Source organism: Pteropus vampyrus, unplaced genomic scaffold (genome assembly GCF_000151845.1).
Source record: "Pteropus vampyrus isolate Shadow unplaced genomic scaffold, Pvam_2.0 Scaffold272, whole genome shotgun sequence".
Lineage (NCBI taxonomy): Eukaryota > Metazoa > Chordata > Mammalia > Chiroptera > Pteropodidae > Pteropus > Pteropus vampyrus.
The window spans coordinates 1,275,201-1,291,808 of NW_011889053.1; the positions used below are offsets into that span (position 1 = coordinate 1,275,201).

General features: G+C 48.1%; 1 non-coding gene and 1 pseudogene across 1 annotated transcript; both read right to left on the minus strand.

The window, feature by feature from the left end:
* Positions 1–12,156: 12,156 nt before the first annotated feature.
* Positions 12,157–12,261, minus strand: LOC111729639. The gene has a single exon (XR_002776310.1). It is a non-coding gene; the product is annotated as a U6 spliceosomal RNA (small nuclear RNA).
* A 644-nt stretch (positions 12,262–12,905) lies between these two features.
* Positions 12,906–13,024, minus strand: LOC111729644 (annotated as a pseudogene).
* Between the last annotated feature and the right edge of the window lie 3,584 nt (positions 13,025–16,608).

The following is a 16,608-nucleotide window of genomic DNA, read 5'->3' on the forward strand; positions in this document are numbered from 1 at the left end:
GGTCAGGAGGGAAAGGGGGAGGCGGGAGCGCAGTGCCATGGGGTGACGGGTGCTTCTCGAAGGGAGTTTGAAGGCTGGGTAACCTGGATGAGTAGTGGGGAGGAGAGGGGGCATGCTGGGAGGCCGGGGGAGAGGAAGGTTCTGGCTCCTGCAGACCCCCGAGGGGGCGGCAGTGACAATGTTGGCCTTTCAGGGAGAGCAAGGGGCCTGCTGGCCGGAGAGGACAGGCCCTCTCTAGGGGGAGGGGAGCGTGGCAGGAGTCTGGTGGCCAAGGAGGGACTGTGCAGGGACCAGGCCTTGCCCAGGGCCTTGGGGACCCTTGAGAACGACGGTGGCATAATGAAACCACCTTGTGAGGGAGATGAGTGGTTCTGTAGTAACACCCGAGGGCCCCCCCGACTCTGTGAGGCTGCCGGGCATGTGGCTGTCCCACCGTGAGACTGGCCCAGTCCCCTGGATTCTCGGGTCTGTCGGATTGTGACGGAGGTGGCACGCTGTCCGCGCCATTGGCACTTCAGCACCCCGAAGCCCCGAGCCCGTCTAGTCTCTAAGCAACTGTCCCTTCGGATGTCACTGATTTGTCCCACCGTGTGTCTTTGAGGAGAAGCGGGGGAAAGGGCAAATGAGAGTCACAATCGAGGACAGAGCTATGCATAGGACTGTCCCCTCTCCACACCCCTGGAAGCACGGATCTATCCTGAGTTCCCAGGCTGCACGGAGCTGATCTAGGAGCTGTGTGGGGGAGGGAGCTTGTCCCCAGACACTCGGCATCCCACCTGAGAGGATGGGCTTCCGTCTGACAATGGCAGCGGGGTGCCGTCACTCCTCACAGTGACCCGAGTTAACGAGGAATGCGGAGCTGGAGCCGGGCCTTTTCCTGGTGGTGGTCGTAGGGCTGTGTCGTCTCCCCCACTTTTCAAGCCTGATGCGTCCCTTGTGAGATGACTGGTCTGGCTTTGGGCACGTGACCTCGTCCTCACAGGTGGATGAGATGCGTGAGCCGGGCACAGAGGCCCCTCGTGACATCGTCTTGGTTCTCACTCTCTGCTCGCTCCCTTTCTCTGGGACCTAGGGTAACCCGACATCTTAGGTCAGCGTGCAGTCAGGCGGTCTGTCCTGGTGTCAGCAGGTCAGAATCACACAGATTCACTCCGGAAGCCAACAGGGGCGGGGGGTGGGGTGGGGAGGGGAGGAGCAGTCGCACCGGGGCCTCACTTTGTGCTGGCTCACCCAGAAAAGCACACAGGCTGGGTCACGCCGCAGCCCAGGGGGACACTTCCAAGCATCGCTAGTGACACGAAGAAATAAAAGGCAAGAAGGGAAACCAAGAAGCTGCTTCAAGGAGCAGTCTCGGACCTGCTCAGCTTACTAGGGCTGCGATATAAAGCCGCTGGCTGCCCGAGCACAGGGTGTGTTTATCAGTATGCTGCCAGCACGGCTGCAGCCCTGTGCGCAGGGTCCCAGTGGGGCTGGAGGCTGTCTCGGGTCGAATGGCGCGATGGCTACCGGCGTCCAGCCATGACCGCGCTGTAGCGGTATCACACCTGGACTGAGGTGTCTCCTCATCTAGCCCCTCCCCTCCCTCGAAGGGCTGCCCAATAAAGCTCTGGGATAGACGATGAAATATTTTTAGTATGTCTCAAATATCGCATGGGACATACTTATACTTTAAAAAAAAAGTATTTATCGTTTAGCTGAAATGCAAATTTAACTGGATATTTTTATTTGCTAACTCTGGCAGCACTCATCCCCCTCGGTGCCTTGGGCGACGGGGCAGGGTCAGCCGTTTACTACCAGTGGGCAGGCACATCTGGGGACATTGGCCAAAGCGCTGCTGGTGCTCTCATTGCTAAGCGAACACAAAAATAAAAAACACATTTGGATTTTCTCTTGTTGCCATGCCAGGCCCTACCAAGAGCCACGTGAGCTGGGTTTGCTTTAAGACCATGAGCTTCAATGAGTGTAGGAGTCAGGTTTTTTCTTTAATCAAATAACTCTTCAGCCAGAAAACTCCTACTACCGCAGAGAGGTCACATTCTTGGGTAGGGGACGTGCGCTGCCGGAATTCAGCGACCCCTCAAAACCAACTTTCGGTTTTAGAGGGGACCGGCAGAGGGAGCACGTTGGGCAAACACACCGGGCTCAGGGAATGAGATGACATCACCCCATCAAGGCCACCTGGAATGGCTAAGGCACCAGGAATTTATAGAACGCCCCGGGCTTTGTGACTACGTGCCAAATACTTCATTTCTGACAGAGCAAAGGACAGCTTGGATAAAAGGCAAACCCCAAACAAACAAATCAGAAAGAAAACGACCCACTGGGGAAAAGAAGCAAGAAGACCCCAGAATTAATGAGCACAAAGAAGCAGTGAACTGCAACGCTGTAAGAAAAGACACCTTGTGGATGTTTCCTCCAGGGAGGGTCGGATGACTCTTGGAGACGTGCAGCCTTTCAAGACTCACTTCTTCCAGGCGGTCTCTGAGTAACCGCCGCCTGACTGCCTGCTCCAAAGGGCTAAAGCGTTCATAGGGTTGGCCCTCCAGTCCCCAGTTGCTCCTGGTCACTCGTTGGTCTCCCTGGACTGGCATGAGTAGGTGCCTCTGTGTCTCAACTGTCTTGGAGAAATGAAAGACAAGTCTACAAATATTTTAAAAGATCTCACCATCTCCCTTCAACGCCTTTGAATGTAGCATCGATGCTTGCAACTTGCAAGATTTTTCCTTACAAATGACTGTGACATCTCTGTGGCCTCAGGCAGTGTCTGAACTGAGATCAGTGGTCCCCACACCTGACTGGTCACAGAAACTCCTGGGAGTTTAAAAAAGTCTCTGGACCCCGCACCCAGATTAAGTCCCGGAAGCCGGTTTCTATAAAGCGCCCTCGGTGATTCTTGGGAACCAGCGGGTTTGATGACCCCTGGGCCAGCATGGTCTGGCGCGAGCTCAGGTTGGACGGCTTCCCCAGGTGGTCCGAATGAGTGGCCAAGGTCAAGGGCCCCGGACTACTTGTGACAGGACATCTTAAAGGTTCTAGTTTGGACACAGCGAGGCTCCAGCTGGAAGGCCTGTCGTCCTTGTAGCGTGTCCCTTTGCCCTAGTGTAAATGCACACACATCAGGATTTCTTACTCTAACGCTTTATGGTCTGAGAACTTTTACCTTCCTTTTTAAGGACTTAGGTGGTAGTTTTATTGTATTTAATTAGAGTGGGTGCTTTGCTCTTGCAGCTCAAATCTGCGGACTAAAGGACAAATGTGTCATAACCACCCCTGGCAAAGGGCCGCTCTGTCAACAGAAGGGAGGGGTGTGTGAGTGTGCATGAGTCAGCACGAGCCAGGGACACTGCGCGGCACACGACCTGAAGTGCACACTCACCAGCAGCAAATCACACCTCCTTGCCATGTGCTGGCTTCTGGTGAAGTGTCAGTTTCATTGACATTTGTACCGAGATTTTCATAAACGGGGATGTAGATTCATCCTACAAAAACATATTAAATTGTGATGGCCCCAAAGTCATCACATTTCAAATGATTTCTCTGTTTGTTTGTTTGTTTCACTGTAGCTGGTTGTGTGTGTGTGTGTGTGTGTGTGTGTGTGTGCACGCGCACCAGGGCAGAGGAACACACATGTCAGTGCCTCCAGCTGGAGCCTACATGGTGTCCAGCAGTGGGACCTGCCTGGGCACGGCCAGCTAACTGACCAGGAAGATCAAAAGGGAGGAGGCGTGTGTGGGGGTGCTTCCTTGCAGAGAAGCAGGAGCCAGGTGTGCACGGGTCAGTGTGATACCAGAACCTTATCGTTGGAAGGATAGTGCAGTGTGTTGTCGCTCTGCCTGTCTCCCGGCCCTGCCCATGGGTGAATCTCTGGCCCGTAGAGGAGCGAGGACCGGTGGGAAGAGCTCAGATGTTTATCTTTCGCAGATCTCCGTAAATGCGGGGGTTCGGCTCCCGCGGGCCCCGTGCCTCGCCGGCGGCCATGCCTCGAGCGAGAATGAGCAGGAAGTGGTGACAAAACTCTGGAGCTTTGGATGCGGGGCTTCTGGATCCACAGAGGCGACGAGGGCCAGCGGGACCCAGCTGGCACCCGTGTTGTCAGCCTCCCGTGCCCAGAGGCCCAGCTTAGGCACCAAGCAGCCGTGATCTCTGCAGGAGAAGTTCCAGTTCAGGTCAGCAAATGCCAGGCTCTGTCGATTGTTCTGCACGCCTCTGTGGTGAGTTACGTGGTCTTGATGCCATCTCAGAGAGTGGCAGGAGCTGGCTCATCTGCAGTGACAGTGGCACTGCCCCTGTGGAGAGCGAGTGACCGGAAGCCCCACTAGTCTAGGCAGTTCCAGGCTGTTGGGATTCGCAGTCACCACCAGCTCTTCTCCCAGAATGCCTAGGGAAGCTCAACACCACCCGTGTGTGGCTTAGAGCATCTTTCTTCGCCTGTCTGTCCCTGCAGGGTGGGATTGGGTTGGTTTTAGACTCGAGGAGCCAGACTGTGGGCTGAGCCCTGATGCCTCCACCTTTCCCAGGCGCTGGGTCTGACCCCAGCTGGGAACCCGATCCTATGCCAAGGGGCAGTGATCAGCTCCGCTTCAGCAAGCAACGAAAAGCATGCCACAGGGAAGCAAACAGCTGGCCTCAGCCCGGCAGTACCATCTTACTTCTGAAACAAACTTTGGCTTCTAGAAAACTCTGGAACTTGCTATTGACACTGTATGTGTCACTTTGGCTGGGCCACGCTACCCAGCTTTTGGTCAAACACCAACCTAGATGTTGCTGGGAAAGAATTTGTTTTAGATGTGATTAGGATTATATCAATCGACTTCGAGTGGGTGGGCCTCATTCAAGCAGTTGAAGGACTTAGGAGGAAATAGACGAGTCTCCCGAGAAAGAGGGAGTTCTGCCTCCAGGCAGACTGGACACTAGTTGCAACACCAACTCTTCCTGGGTCTCCAGCCTGCCAGCCCACTCTGCACATATTGGACTTGCCAGCCCCCACAATTCCTTGAAATAAATCCTTCACCCTAATTCCTAAATTTTAACTCCTTAAAATAAATCTCTCCTACCTAAACATTTTATTGAATCTGCATCTGGAGAATCCTGAGCTAAGACAAGCATCTTAAGGTCACTGGTCCAGCAAACCACACAGAGAACGTCAAACCTGGAGAAAAGAAATTGAACGTCAAAGGCAGTTTTCAGTCATTCGTCTGCCACTTAAGGAGGACCTGTTTGATCGATGACCTTTCAGGAGAGGGTTTAAATGAAAGAGATACTGATGTTATCATAATCAGATATTATCACCAACAGCTCCATGTTCATAAGCCCTATTTTGGAACCAGATTTCTTTGTGGTTTGTTCGAAAGCTGTTTTACTCACCTTGGGGGGTCCGGGTAGCTCTGATTTGAGTAATTTGAGAGGCTTTAAGGAAGTGATTGAATTCTTAGTTTTCCTAGAAACTCAAGGAGGCCAAGCTAGTTCTGTTTAAAAAAATTTCTTGACATTCTAGTAAATATCCAACATGCAAGCAGTTGGATATTCCGATTTCTTCCCAGAGGATAGTTAGTACTTAAATATACATTTTAGAGTCATTTTTAAAGTAGTATTTAATTAAAGCCATGGGACCAGATGAAATTACTTAGGGAAAGAATAGACATGCACAGATATTATTTCGTTATATTTGCTCTTTTATTTCTTGATTGAATTGTCCTTCTAGCCCCAGAGTCCAAGCCGGAGAGGATGCGCCTGAACTGCAGGGTGCTTTATAACTGCTGGGGAGACACACAGCACCGTCAGATGACCACCTCTCCCAACTCACTGGGCGTTAAACACCTTCTCCGTTACCTTTGCCTGGCTCCCACTGCAAGAGAGAAGCTTTGCATCCTCGAGGACAACCTGTGTGCTTCTGCTTGGACAGCTCGGCAAGGAAGAGCAAACTCCTGGGAAACGCCCACCCGCAGTCAGGGCGAGCCAAGGGAAAGTGGATTCCATTTTCCCCGGAGAGGGGAAGTCTATTTAATCCCAGCAACAAACTGGAGTCCAGGGGAAAAGGGGCTCGCGTAAGGTTCGTGCCAATCGCACAGCGATTATGAAATTCACGGGATGACTAATCACAGTGGCTGAAACTGTGATCATCTGAGTTCACCAGGAAAGCACAGCGAATAGGCTCTTTGCGCCCGTAGGGAGAAGTCAGTCTGTGTCTGGGCTATGCTATAGATTACTTCTCGCCTTCCCTAGATCTCCTTGCTCTGTGAAAGGGAACGAACACTTATCGAATGATTTCTGGATTAAACTCAGTGTCCTGCAAGCTACACAGGCTCTCTTCACAGCTCAAGGCTTGGGAAACCCAGTGTACTTCTTTATATAATTTGAAGTACCATAAAGGCCTTTGACCTTGAAGACTTCTCTTCAGGGATTTGCATATCCTTGTTTATATTTAGCACCTATGATTTGATGACAGGCCATGGTGACAAGCCTGTAACTTCCCGAAGCATTCTTTCTTTGTTTATTTTTGGACATTTTATAATTTCCTTTCTCTTGAGAATACTTTGTAAATGGAAACCAAAGCTCATTCGTAATGAGCTCCTATAAATGTCCCGGTTCTGAAAATCAGGAAGCAATAAGTCGTTGCCCCAACTCTGAGGTCACCGATCCTGGAGGGAAACCTAACAATCTCTGGACGCTTGTCACCTCCCAGCCCCTTTCAAAAAAATATGTGGTTACTATACATTGGGGGCCACATATAAAATAATTTTTAATTTAACTTGTTTAAACAAACAAAAAACACATTCGCCTATTTCGTCCATGCCCCACCCCTTGCCTCTTACGACCACTAATCTCTTCTCTGAATCTATTTGTTTTTCTGTGTCTGACTTATTTCATTTAGTTTAATACCCTTGATGTCCATCCCTATGGTTGCAAATGGTAAGATTCTGTTCTTTTTTATAGCCGAGTGATGCTCCATTGCATATTCGTACCACCTCTTCTTCATCCACGCATCCATTGCTGGACACTTCGGTCGCTTCCAGATCTTAGCTTTTGCAAATAATGCCGCGGTGAACATGGGGGAGCATCATCACACACGCCTCGGGCTGGGAGAGGACAAACGTTCATGCGAGGGTCAGTCCGGTGTGTTCCTTTGGCGAGGCTACAATCCCCAGTTATTCAGTCACACACTCATCTGGGTGTTGCAAGGTATGTCAAAGACATGCAGAAAGTCTACAGTCAGTTGATTTGAGGCAAGGGAGATTGTCCCGGGCATCGTGGGTGCCTAGTTCGAAAGGTGGAGAGCCCTTGGGAGCAGGGATGAGGCCCCACCTGCGGGCAGTGGACTCCAGGCCATTGCACTGAGGCCGCTGACGGCCTTCAGACCCGCCCTACCGGCCTGCTCATAGGCAACTTGACGTGCAGGGTCACAAGGAGCAATTGCAAGGTGAACTGGCAATTGTAGCTGAGGCCACTCACTTCCTAGCCCATCACATAGTCACATAAGAATCAGTGTCCACAGTCCAAGTACTCGATTAAAGATGGCGAAAGCAGGATGGGGCGGCGGAGGGTGTGGGACACTCTCGCAGGCAGCATATGACTCTTTTCTTGGAAACCTGCAAAGACTCATTCACGCTGGAGACAGGGAGGTAAATTAGAAAGTCTTGGAACATCCCTCCCAGGAAACGCGTGTTTGTCTGTAATGAGGTGAGGTGGGAAATTCACCCTCCCAGGGCAGAGGGACGGCTCACCCTGAGCTGGATGAAACTCCTGGGCGTGCAAAGGGAGAGAATGCTCCCCAGATGTATTTACTTAGAATTAAACTTTGTACTTTCCTTCTGAGCTCGTCGGATCCTCAAAATAGAGTTTGCATCCGTGCGCTCATAAAGGCTGTGTAAATATGGATTCAAATATGGCCGGGAAATTACATCTCCAAGGCCAGACATGTGATTCACACAGAAGATTCAAGTTCCTTGAGGGTAACCCTCGTTTGGGGAGCAAGGAACCAGGAAGGATGGCTGGGGAGAAGTTCGTTTTCTTTCCTTCTCGGTTTGAAGTGCGAGTTACAACAGTAGCAGAAACGGGGTTGCTTCTGTTTTACTGGGAATATAAAAGAAGCCCATGCAGGCTGATACATAGAGCCTATGATGTGGCTTTGAAGGTGAAACACAGCTGAGCAGCTGTGTGATGGTTCCTTAGAAAACCTCTTTCGGTCATTCCCAGATTCTCTGATTCGTGGTGATTGGCATGATCCCCGAGGGCTCCTTAGAAAACCTCTTTCGGTCATTCCCAGATTCTCTGATTCGTGGTGATTGGCATGATCACTCTCCCTTTAAAGAGGGGCATTTCGTTTTGTGACGAGCATGGCTCTTTCCCTCGATTTCGGCAAGTTTATGAAAATGCTTGAGGCGACACCATTCTCTCCTCCATCAGGAATCTTTTTCTAAGACACTCTTCATTGCTACCACATGATCGGAGGAAGACGGGTGACCTCACTTACAAGGGAGCTATTGAGGATGATATCACCACCACCACCATCCGTCTGCAAGCCAAGGAATTACGCGGTCAGATCTGTAGGCATGTCGGGGAGAGGCCATCAAAGAGGAAAGAAAACAGAGCAGGGAGGTCAGTTAAAAGGCAAGAGATTTTCTCCGACTTCAAGTATTTAACTTCCAGGTGGAGTCATCTAGAGTGTCAATCTCATGACATTTAATACAAGAGAATGTACAAATATCAAATGAATGGTATGGAATGTAATAGATACTTAGAAGAAAAAGAGGTTATTATAAGCCGGGAGACCAGGGAAGAGGGAAGTCTTCACAGAACAGTGGGGATATGAGAGGGCACATTTAGAAAGACAGGGAGAGGAAAAGTGAGGCTTCCGGGTGGAAGGATCAACGTGCATCAAGGTTTTGAGGCCAGAAGATCGTGCTAGACGAGTTTGCCTGGAGTGTATTATCTGGGGAAGGGTACATATCCGGTGGGGCGGGACTGCAGAGACAGGTAGAGGACAGAAGAGAGCCTCAGATGCCAGCGAATACCTTTCGACTTTATCTTAAAAGATTGCTATCACAAGGCAATAGTGAAACATTTGCGACAACCTACATGCCTATCAATCATGGCGGGAGTTAAGTCAGTTCCCATCCTGCCAGCCTGTGGCACACCATCCGGCAGCGATGAAGATGGAGCTGGACCCATGGGGATTCCCCAGAAAGATGTCCAAGGCATTGCGAGTGACACCATCCAGGACGAGCGATGCCATCGGCATAAAGCGGGCATACATCACACTCACAGCACTCCATGCTCCCGGCCGTACAAATGTGTGAGCACAGACAGACGTGTATGAACACACCCTCCTTCTAGAAGGACACACACTCTCTGATGATGACAGTGGCTACGTCTGGGCTGGGGGCTGAGACTGGCCCCAGCACTGCCTGCTCTGAAGGGTCAGAGCCTCGTCCTCGTCCTCGGAGAGTGTTTGAAGGGGCTGGCGCCTGATCCGATTATCTCTCAGTCACCCGAGGCTGCTTCTTTCCCGGCCCAGCTCAAATTGGATTCCAACTCTGGTTATCTTATAGGTGAACTGGATTGGACTTGCTTTGCTTTCCATCAATTAAAACGTATTTATGGTGACAGAAGATAGTAAATAGCCTTTTATTTAAAGATAAGCAGAGCTCCCTTTCATTTAAAAATATTTTTCATTCTGTAAAAAAAGTGTTTCTGGCCAAGACATAAACAGACACCCTTTTAAGAGTGATATTTTAAAGTTTTTCTGTATGAGAAAATCTTTAATACCATCATTGGAGTAAAAAAAAAAAACAAAAAACAAACAAAACACAAAATTATAAGATACTTCAGATTAAAATGAACAAAAATGTGGAAGAACTTTCTGAAATCAATTTTAAAACATTATTGCTAGACATGGAAGACCTAAATAAATAGAGAAATAGACCAGGTTTCACAAATGTAGAGAACAATATCAAAGAGATGTAAATTCTACACAAATTCATCCCTAAATCCAATGCCATTCCAATAAAAACTCCAACCAAATTTTTGGTGGGATGTCACAGATTGTTCCCAAAATTCACATGAAAGAGTAAAAGATCCAGGAATAGCTACAGTGTTTCTGGAAAAAAAAAAAAAATTTTTTTAGAAGAAAGACTTGAGTTATTGGATGTAGGAAATTATCGTGAAGGTGCAGCATTTAAAACACGGTGCTGTTAGATCCAGATAGACAAATGGAATAGAAGAGATCAAAAATAGATCGATGGCATAGAAAGCCAATACATGCTTTTGCGAGAACTCGATGTAAGATAGTGGACGTATTACAAATTAGTGGAGAAATGATATTATATGCAAAGAAATGATATTATAAACAAAGAATCAAAAAGATAGGAAAGCTAGTGACCTTGGAATAGGGAAGGATGGTATAAACAATGGAAGAAACCACACACACACACACACACACACACACACACACACACACAAAATAGATTTGTCTATAAAAATTAAAAAACTAACAATAAATAAATGAAAATATATGCACAATATTGAAGGAGAAACTATTATAATTATTACTATCTTTTAAATCAATGAAATGAATGTGAACACTTCAATATAAGAAAACAGAACAGAAGAAATACAAACTGGAAATGAACAAATGAAACGTATTATTTAATTAGCAATCGAATTTATGCAAATTGAAATGAGATGCTACTTTCTACCTACCGGAAAAACAAAAACAAAAACAACAACCCTGCATTATTCAATACAGATGACGGTGTGTTGATATTCCTAGTCTTACCCACGGTTGGTAGGGGCGTATTGGCAAAAATTTCTGGAAAACAAGTCGACATTATAAATCATGTCTTTGAAAAAATTTATATCTATTACATTATAATTTATGATGGTTAAAATTGAAAAATTAAATGTCTAACAGTAATTAAGTCCATGAAGGTATATAGATAGAAGGTATATATATAATAGACTGTTGCACAGTTAGTGCTGCTGGAGATCATGTGTTTGCTTATTTGTCTTTGTTTTTTTAAATAATTTATTTTATTATAGTTGCCATACAATATTATAGAGGTCATGTTTTGAAGGTATATCTAGTTGTCATGGGGGAAAATATTTAATGTTCATTGGAAAAGTCAGCTTACAAGTTTATATAAGATAGAGTTCCAATTTATTAAACAAGCTAAATATAGACGTAATCTAAAAGCCAGATTGAAAGTAAAGCCAACAAAATTTTAACAATGATTATCTCTGAGTGTTAAAATTATGGAAGGTTTGTATTTTCTTCTTTGTATTTTCTTAAATTTGCGACTTTTCTGCAAGAAGCGTGCATTAATTTTGCAAACAGACAGCATCTTTATAAACATCGGAAAGAATAAAGAGAAATATATGCTAGTCAACTCAAATAAGTGACTTACTGGGAATTTAAAATAAATACAGCTTTAAGGATCTAGAAGCCAAAAACAAAAGGAAAACACATCAGGTTATATGGCCAGGTAAAACAAGCGATTTGGTCTGGACATTAGTAATAATACTAATGTCACGAAGGTCCAAGTGTGTTCCGTGGACCTTGGTGACATTAGTATTATTACTTGCCGTGCAGTATTAGGAGGGAAGGGTTCCTTGGCTACTAGTTCGGGTACAAAAATAAACTAGTTCCTCTGCTTCTCTTAAACCCGTGATAAACCAAGTGTCTGCAATGCTGTTACCCTCGGCTCTAATACTCGCATGCTTAGGATTCCAAACCGTAGCCACTGGAATAAACATTTTGTTTGTAAATTCAGGAGCCTAATGTAAGTTTTAGCCAAAATAAAAGTACCTACGGGAAGGGTCAGACTTTTCAATAAGGGCTTAGACCCTATTGAGACCTCTCATTAAATATTTGACCAGACAGACTCCTGAGTTCTGTGTTGTCAGCATAGAAGAGTCGATTTTATTCTATAAATATTAGGGCAAATGTTATGATTTACCCCTCGACCATAATCATATTAAAACCTGACCCCTGAAATGGATCCGATTTTGTTTAGTGTCTCGAAGTATAATTTAGCTGTAGACAATATCATGGTTTAAACAACAACCCCTCCGACCCCCCAGTCATATAAAGTGTCGAATGGGGTTATTCAGTTTTATCCATTTAAAATTGGAGAAGCTTTGCTTGATACATTTTTTTGTGTTAATATGGGACACTTCACAAATCTGCATCTCATCCTTGGCTGGGGCTGTGCTAATCTCTGTTTTGTTCTAGTTTTAGTTTTTTGTGCTGCCGACAAAGGCACCGTGGACGTCTGATTCGGCTCACTTGGTATTAAGCTCTTCTTTTTAATGACAGGCCGACAGATTCAGCTAAGGCTGTCTGTCCCTGGTTGAGCAGAAAAGGAGGCCGTGCAGCTAACTCACTCAGGCGGCTTATCGGGTTGCTTAAAGGTAAGTTGAAGAGAGGCAAGCACGCGGTTCTGCTTGCCACTGTTTAGAAATGGGCTCTGATCCTCCAAAAGCTGTTTCTAATTATTTTGATGCTGGCGGAAGCATTCCGCTGCAGGTTTTGAAGGATCGGTGAGCATAGTTAGGTACAGGGCGATGTCGGGGAGATGACAGTCAGGGTTCTCCATTTGTCAGTGACGTCATAATAAGGCTTTTAAAAAACAAACGTCTCTGGGAGGGTAACATTTTCTGTCATTAATTCCCAGTGTGAGTTTGTCAGAAGTAGTAAACCTGTCACTCTCCAGGCCTGGGAAACCCGTCTGTCAATTATTTAAGGGACGGAACTGTCAGTTCGAGCGTCTTAAACCCCGCCGTAGTTTCGATGCCATTTTTTTTTTTTTTTTTTTAGGCAAGGCAACCCTTAGTTAACCTCACAGATTGTAAGGACCTTGTCAGCTTATAATCCCTTTTATTTTTTACTTTATTTATTTATTTATTTATGCCTACAGCACTTGGTCTTCCTAGGTGGTCTCCCATCCAAGTACTAACCAGGCCCGACCCTGCTTAGCTTCCGAGATCAGACGGGATCGGACTTGTTCAGGGTGTCATGGCTGTAGACTTGATGCTGTCTTCTTGAATAAGCAGGCCTGGCCTTGTGTCTTGGCAGTGGACAGGTGGAGCCCAGGTTGGTCAGGGGCATGAGGCGCAGCTCAGGTGGGATGGGCAGGAGCCTTTGTGCGTGTGCGTGTGTGTGTGCGGGGGGCGGGGGGCGGGTTGCTGCACAGGACAGAAGAATAAGAGCCAAGTCCAAAATTCAAAAGGGAGGGAAGGCCAGACACTGGGAGACGCTCACTCCTCAAAAAGGCAGAGAACACCTTCTCAAGGAGGTATCTTTACACTGAGTTTTGTTTTGCAGACGTAGAAGCCAGGCCAGCGAGCATAGCCGGAGAACTTGTGTTCCATCTGAATGTCAGTCCCCGACCGAACTGGCGGACCCGGAACAAATATAGACATAGTGTCCTATGGGACGCTGGGAGGGAGGGTGGTAAAATGTGCATAAGTCTCAGGGGCTCCGAAACCGGTCCTGTGGTTTGGGCTGGATGAGCGTGTAGAAGGAAGTCTGCTCATCCACCGTCCCCTGTCCACTGTCCACTGTCCACTGTCCACTGTCCACCGTTCGCCGTCAGGAGGAAAAAGGCACATGCACAGGGCCAGGCCGGGAAGTGGGGGACTCGCCGTCTACGGCGGGGTAGGTTTCCCGGGGCGGGGGATAGCAGTGCCCCGTCTGGGTCAGGCAGATGGGGTTCAGGCACAAGGCTCCAGGCCAGGCAGGTCATGGCTCAGCAGGGGCGAGACTGGCAGGATGCCCCGTCGAGGACACCACAGGGACCAGGTGAGGACGGCACACGGTACTGCTGTGGGGCCACTCTCCCCTCTGCTGGGACCAGGGGCTCAGACTCGGGGTTGACATTAAACATATGCAGCAGAAGGGGTGCCGACCAACCCCCGCGGGGCAGGACCAGCCCAGCACGTCAGGAGTGAGTCCCACTGAGCGACAGCCCCGGGAGACCCAGCCATCCCCTGTCCTCTGGTGGCCAAAGGCTTGAGTTTGCAGAGAGACTCCTGGAGCGTGTGCTTACTACGTATTCAGTTCCAAAGCACTGAGCGCTGACCCTAGAGTTCATAGAAGCCTTTGTAAGAACTCACTAGTTTCGGCGTAGGGATCGTCCACCTTGACAAACAACCTGCAGAGACTTACGGGGCTCCTGGAACCCATCCTTGGGCACCCTGCACGCACCCCAGGTCCACGTGCAGGCAGAAACCACGGGGCCATCTGTCGGGAGGCCCGTCCCCCTCACACACACACTGTCAGGCCTCTATAGGCACCTCACCTCCAGATGACAGGAGTCACAGTCACCATCCCCTCCCTGTTCCATCCCACCTCAAGGCTCAGGAGCCGAAACATTTGCAGAGTGTTCCAGAATCATCATCTACCGACTGTGTTGTTCCTCTCCAGTTCCCGCTCACTTAAATGCGCAGCAGAAAAAAATTCTTGTTGTGCGGGATCTCCCCCTCACTTTTCATAAAAATAGCGTCAAACTCGAGGACCAACCAGCAAGGAGAAACCTCCTCCTCTCGGCCTGTCTTGGTAGCTGGGTGGGCCCAGATCGCTGTGCAATGCTCCCTGCAGGGGAGGAAATCATGTCGAAACACTGGCCGGGCTGCCCGGCCTTTCCGTCGGTTTAATAACTGTGCAATTGTCTTGTGTTGAGTGAAGAGACGCGATCCAGCGGATTTCCCCACAGAGGCTGCGGTGCTTCCTGGCTCTTAGGCTGGACTCAGCAAGGAGTACTCCCATCTTCAGCCTTTTCTTCCTGCAGGCTCCTATGCAGCCCGGCCCACCGCACCCCTACCAGCTCACGCCTCCCACGGGAGCTCGGGTGTACCTCATGAAGGAAGTGTCCGAGGGGCACCAGCTAACTAGACGGGAGGGCAAGACAGCTACCCCAAGATGCTGGCCCCAGTGACACATTCTGGTGTGTGTGGGCTGGTGGTGGGAGTTTCCAGAACTTTACGGATTTCTCGTATTTTGCTCTCTATAAATTCTTTCTAGCCCTGAACGATGGAGGTACAGAAATTGGAGCACCGTTTGCCGGGCTTTATGAAGAGGCGGCGTGGAGGGGGGTTCCGAGCCACCTGCCCGGGGAACCTTTTCACGAGCTTAATTTCATCACCTGGAGAATGGGGCCAACGTAGTCACCTCCCAGGAATGTACGGCACAGGGCGTGGTAGGCAGGCAGCACCGGTCGAGGTAGCAGCTACGTCGTGTCTGTTGTAAAATGTGAGAAGCGTGAGAGGCATCGTGGTCAGTGTGTACATCTCAAGAGATTCGTGTGTCAAAATGGCAGCGGTTAATTTTACTTTGTGTACGAACGTGATCTTATCAGTCTGTTAATTGATTTCAGAAAGAGATGCTATTCTCTCACTGAAATCCTTGTGATATAAATGGGAGCTCATCTGTGTGCGTGCACCAAAACGTGATTAAAGAAGTCTACATCAGGCCATTCTGGGGACAAGGACAATTGCATATTGATAGTCTTGTTTTTCTACTTTAGACCCAAAGCTAGGTGCACTTTGAGACAGACGCTTATTATCTTTGTTAAATGAGCAATGGTCGATACTGGAGTAGAACGTAGGAAAGCAAAGGCTCGAGTGAGGAGACTATTTCTTTGATTTGTTTTGTGGCACTCCTGACTTTCAGAACATTCTAGAAGTCATAAAACAGGGACGTATTTGACATTTGAAAATGTCAAAAGGACTACTCGATTACTGTTCGGTGACCTGGTCTAGGGATCTTTTAAAGGGGATAAAAAAGCATCTACACTGGTGGAGTGGTTGCGTGCGTCGCAGGCTCATCTAAGATCTTTTATGTCTAGATTCCCACGACGTAATCACTGGGGCAAATTGAAGTCTAACTTTCAAAGAGTTTATTATGGAAGTATGAATCTCTATTACTTTTCAGTGCAGACTGCTTCCTAACCAGAAGTGTTGTTCTAAAATTGGGAGGGATAAAGGTGAAAAAAAATTGGGGGTGGGGGATAAATTTGAACGTGTGTTCAAATGGCCCAAACAGGAGAGATGACATTAGGACAAAGAGTTGTGCCCACATGTCCTTTCTATGAAAAAATCTCACTGATTAGGATGATATCAAAGTCTGAATGAAAACTGACACTTTCTCCAATGTGAAATGGGGCGGGGGGCAGGGTGGGCAATCATCTTAAAAACTGTCAGCAACAATGCCTGCAGACTCATAGAAATAAATCAATAACCATCATGGGGCACAGTAAGTGTGGCACAGAAGAAAGCCACTTTCTTAGTAATGACAGCTTGGTAAATGCTAACCAAAACACACGATTTATTTTCATTAAACTGTGCCACCCTTCCCTAGCCTGTCCCCCCACTCCAATTCCCGACTCCCTTCCAGTCCCACTACTCTCAGACTATGTCCTATGGATCAGCAGTCCCCAACCTTTCTGGAACCAGGGACCGGTGCTCCCATGAGAATCTAAAACCTGATGACCTGAGGTGGAGCCGAGGCGGTGATGCGGGCCCTGGGGAGCGGCTGCAGATACAGATGAAGCTTTGCTCACTCACCCACCACTCACCTCCTGCTGGACAGCCCAGCTCCTCACAGGCTACAGA